The 5,222-nt window shown below is 37.6% G+C and overlaps 1 pseudogene; it reads right to left on the bottom strand.

Moving 5' to 3' along the window:
- Positions 1–4,331: 4,331 nt before the first annotated feature.
- LOC145665452 (protein GVQW3 pseudogene) lies at positions 4,332–4,646 on the bottom strand (annotated as a pseudogene).
- Positions 4,647–5,222: the final 576 nt, after the last annotated feature.

Below are 5,222 nucleotides of genomic sequence, written 5' to 3' on the forward strand. Positions count from 1 at the left end.
TAGCCACTTCCCTTAGCACTCGGCAACATCGCGTCAGAGCTTGCGTTTTATTCGTTTAGCTGAAATGCCAAGATTTTGTCACAGGCTTTAGGTTTGTACTGTATATGACGAAACATTTTTTTTAAATACAGGAATTGTTTATTACAGTATACTAAAACTTGTAAAAAAATGATATTTTTTTTTTTACATAAGTACAGTACCATACAAAACTTTTGTTTTTGAAAAAGTCAGTGATTATATCCTGCGACATCTTATTGCCTCTTTTTGATGGTGCGATGTTAGTCTAACCATGGCGATACGCGATGGCAGACGGCTGAACCCGAAAATTTTGAGACTTTGCGGTTCGTCAACAGCCAGTATGTCCGTAGGAACTAATAGATGTGATATCCAAAAATACATGTTTCAGAATCCTAAGGTACTCACAAAGCAATTTTTATAAAGAGAGTTTTTCTGTGGGCATATAATTTGAAGTACTCTCCAACTCCCTCTATTAAAATTGTTGTGGAAGTATCGCAGGATTCTGAAACTTAGATAGGGCACATAAACGTTTGTGAGTGAAGTCTTGACCCGACTACGGTAGGTCCTATAGATTTGGAGCTATGGACCTTTAAAGTTAATTTTTCCATGTTTTCGGCAGCCTATAACTCCGAAAGGAAGCATTTGTGCACCCAGGTTGGTCTATAATTTTTGTCTTATCTTGATGTCAGGAATTACCTCCCAAACGTTGTCGGTGTTGTTTTGAAACACCCTGTATTCTCTCCGTTTATTACAGTGCATAGCACAATTACAGACTTTTTTTTGATTCGGTAACGTTTTATGTCTCAGTTAATTTCTTTTCGTTCTATGTTATCTACATACATATTTATTTACGTGCATCAGCGACTGCAGTCAATACATACAGAAAAGCAAGTTATCTTAATGTTACGATAATGAACCGTTCAAATTGTAAAACAGAAACGAAAGAAAACAATTTCCGATGGAAACATTATTACGAAGCACCGGAATTTAATATTGTCATTTTGCTGGAGTTTGAAAGTTAGGAAACGAAACAACGCACAAACTGCTAGAGACCTGTTCCTATTAGCAATCGGAAATAAGTCATGTAGAAGAGAAATTGAAATGCAAAGTAGATTTTTTGTTATTATTCCGTTCAGTACATTAAAGCAAAAATGAAACTTGTTACAGAAAGAAGGTTATGCAATAAGAAATGATTGTATCATTAAAACCTCTTTGTAGCTTTAGATGTTACACGCTAGTAATTATAGGAGTTAATTAAAAAAAAAGAATTTAATTCTAGAATGTAATAATTTGCCGGAGGATAATTCTTATGAAACAGAGACATTTGAAAAAAAAAAGTTAAAAAATGAGTCCCCCATGCGGTTACAACTGCACGTTCTTGATTACTATATATTAATAGACGTACTTTAGAAGGTCTCTAACGAACCACATCGCTGAACTCGAAATTTCTATTTTTTTTTTTAGTTCGTTTTCTACAGACAATTATACTGTCTCTTCTTTAGAGGAAATTTTGATATCAGTATTTTGTTATTTTGATAATGAACTATCGGATTTTACATTTATTTTTCTGTGAATACAGGCTTTATTAAAATCGTACAAAAAGAATTGGTGATTAGCAAATATATGAGTTTGTGAAAGACTAAAATTTCATAAACACAAGCAAAGTTTTAGCAAAAATTAGGTTAGACTTTTCTCAATCACGATACGTAAAAATAATTGAAAATCGAACTTTCGATTCGTTCTTTATTATTATTTTTTTTTGTGTTTAGCGTTCCTTTCAGCAGTGAGGCTATATGAGACGTGGACCTACTGATTAACGTGGAATCCGAACCACATGAACTCTCGCCGGGAATCGAACCTGGGTGTCCCACGCCAAAGGTGCGTATGCTAATTGCTTAGTCACGATTGAGCTCTGTTACTCTGAGTGAGAATTACGACATAGAAGAACAAAATAAAAAGGAGACAGAACAATATTTGAGTTAGTGATAGGAAAGAGGAGAAAAGAAAGGGAAGAAGAAGTAGTGTATAAAATTAAGTATAAAGATTATGATATGAATTATTTACGAGAGACACGGAATAGGTTCCATGAAAGTGTTAAATAGCATGAAAATGACGTTAGAAATAAGAGGGAAAACAACAAAGTTTAAGGAACATGCGAAAGCAACAGGACAGGAAATAGTCTGAGAAGGTGTGCAAAGACTAGAAAGGGAAAGAAGAATGATTATAAGAAAGTGGTAAAAAAAAGCATAATGGATAAGAAATTAGAGAGACATAGATTAATGAATTAGACTAGTGGACTAAGTGTACATGATTTGTAGACCAAGGTATTAGATAATATAGAAAAGAAAGAGGACAAAATAACATGCAGTGCAGTGCAAGATAACCTATCCCTAGTTAAAAGTTGAGATTTCTTAAAAAGAAATGGGAGACTTTGGACCTAACTAAATGTTGAGGAAGGTACCTAATTAAAATATTTAAAAATTATAAAAATGAAAGGAATAATTTTATTGGTTGTTAGAAGTGACCTCTCATTTTCTGAAATTTATAAGTTGTCACCTTCGACCAGTGGTCGCCAAACTTACGAAGCTTCTGAACTATTGTATCGTTTTTAAATCCTACTGTGAGCTACCAACCAAAAGAAATACTAACTTAAAAAAAATAAATCTTACATTTGTTCATTGGCCTATAACATTTCTAGGAAATATGAAATGAAGCTATCAAGTTAGCAAATGTCTAATATACCCATGAAAAACAACGTGCACACTCCACACGTATACAATCAAGTGTAAGATGAGGAAGACAATTGCAGTTCCGCGGGAAAAACAAGCAGTTGTTGTCAGTGTGCCCTGTTGTTAACATCAGCTCAGTGGAGGAATCAAGGTTTCCCAACCATTATAACGCGATCTACCGAAAATGTCCCCACGAGCTACTAGTAGCTCCCGATCGACGGTTGGCGATCACTTCCTTAGACTGTACTTTCAAATGTGTCTGATTAAAACAGTGATCTATTGCCGAAACAGCAACAGAGATTAGTAATCAAACGTGTTTGCTTCGGTGAGAATTTTTATTGTTACTAAAATATTTCCTAGTTCGAAAATAACACCACATCAATTAAAGAAAATACAATTTCTTCAAATTTAAGCCGTATGTTGGATAGTAGTTTGGATTAGTGAACAAATAAGAAAATTCCTTGGGTTCCTAGAAATACACTGATTGTTTTTTTAGGGGGGAAAATACGAATTTTAGAGGGAGAAAACAACAGAAAGTAGAAAGAAAACAGTAAGACCGGGAAAATCTAAGTCTATAATAATACGAGAAAGATCTGGTGTAGAGGAGAAGTGAGTGTTAATTAAGAAGGCTTTTTTTGTTAAGTATATAAACCTATTAGCCTTATAGACCATGCTGAGGGAAAAGTATGTGGTGTACGTCAAAACGTAGGTAATATGCGTAAATCCTGTAGTTTTGTACTTAACGTACAAACTTACGTAACATCCTGCAGTTAACGTATAACTGAAAACGTATGTTTTATACCTACTTTCCATATAAGGCTTCCAAATAATAGTACTTTCCGTACGAAAGTAACAACTGTACAGGGTTTGTTCGGAAAGTAACGAGCCTAATTTTTTCTCTCACAATTTATTAATCGTACCCATACAAAACCTTAATATTCCTCAAAGTACATACCTTCCGCATCAATACACTTTTGCCAGTGCAATGCCCATGCTGTATATGCCTTCTGAAAATCCTCGGCCGGGATGATCTTTAGAAGAGCCATCGTGGATGCTTGGATGTTCTCCACAGTGCCCACATGATGTGCTTTAAGCACCCGTTTCAATCGAGGGAACAAATACAAGTCCGCCAGAGCTAGGTCGGGACTATAGGGTGGGTGGGGAATCGTTGCTACGCTGATCCAGGTCAGATAGAATGTCACAACAAAGGCGTTGTGAGAGGTCGCATTGCCATGATGCAGTTTCCATGACACTTGGAACTCCTTTCGGATTATGGTGACCCTGGAGTTCAGTCTCTGAAGCACTCCCTTGTAATATTGAGCAGTGACAGTCTGGCCAGCGGGGACAAACTCGTGGTGCACGATTCCTTTCACATTAAAAAAAAACCTATGGATTTGACTTTGGATTTGTTCCTTCGAGCTTTCTTCTGGCGAGGTGACGATGGCGTATGCTATTTGGAGCTTTGCCTCTTGGATTCCGGATCATATTCAAAAATCCGCGACTCATCACCAGTGATTACGTTGTCCAGGAAATTGGAATCATTCCCGCAAAGTTTATTCTGTTTCTGACACGTTTCCATGCGATTCACATTTTGCAGTCAGTCAAGAATTTCGGCACAAGTTTTGAACAAATTTTCTGCATGCCCAATTCTTCCGACACAATCTCGTGGACAACTGTTTTCGGCAGGTTTAACTGTTCCATCATCATACGAACACTAATACGACGATCTGTGTTGAGCAATTTGTGCACACGGGTGACATTTTCCTCCGTTCGCGATGTTGAGGGGCGTCCGCAACGGGCATCGTTGTTGACGTTTTCCCAACCTTCTCGGAACGCTTTGTACCACTTCTTTGCCTGCGAATAGAACATGCAGTCATCTTCAAAGGCTTCCTTCAGCATGTCGTAAGATTCCTTTGGCGTCTTGTTCAGCTTCACACAAAATTTCAACGCGTAACGTTGCTCTAACGTTTTCCCCGTCGTAAGTACAAGTTCATTGCACAGTGGTTCACGAAGCAGCACTTCCAGACTTGCTTGGGAGTACGAAGGCGACTAACCCCGATACCGCTGGAGAGCTTAAGATCTCTCCCGCTCCTTTTCACCGGTAGCATTGCTCGGCGTTGTACAGTGGCTTCACAGTCAAGTTGGGGCTCTTTACGTCCCAGGCAAACGCTGTATATAGGCGGTCAGGATCTCACATACACATAGAAGTATATAGCATATAGCTAACGTATATAACACATGTACGTATAGATGTGTACTATACGGAAGACTGTTAGATATCAGGCATCCTGTTGCGGCATGATGTAATATCTGAGTGGGAAAAGGGGAGTGCGTATGAAGCATGTGGATAATGTACGCTTCTTACAGATTTCCGTAGTAAACATAAGGATCCGTATATGTGCATAATATACCGCTTTCCGGATAACGGATTTTTCTCAGTGCACGTAGGATTGTTGCTGGTTACATAAATTGTAG

Source organism: Thermobia domestica, chromosome 11 (assembly GCF_964235325.1).
Source record: "Thermobia domestica chromosome 11, izTheDome1.hap1.1, whole genome shotgun sequence".
In the NCBI taxonomy this organism is placed as follows: Eukaryota; Metazoa; Arthropoda; class Insecta; order Zygentoma; family Lepismatidae; genus Thermobia; species Thermobia domestica.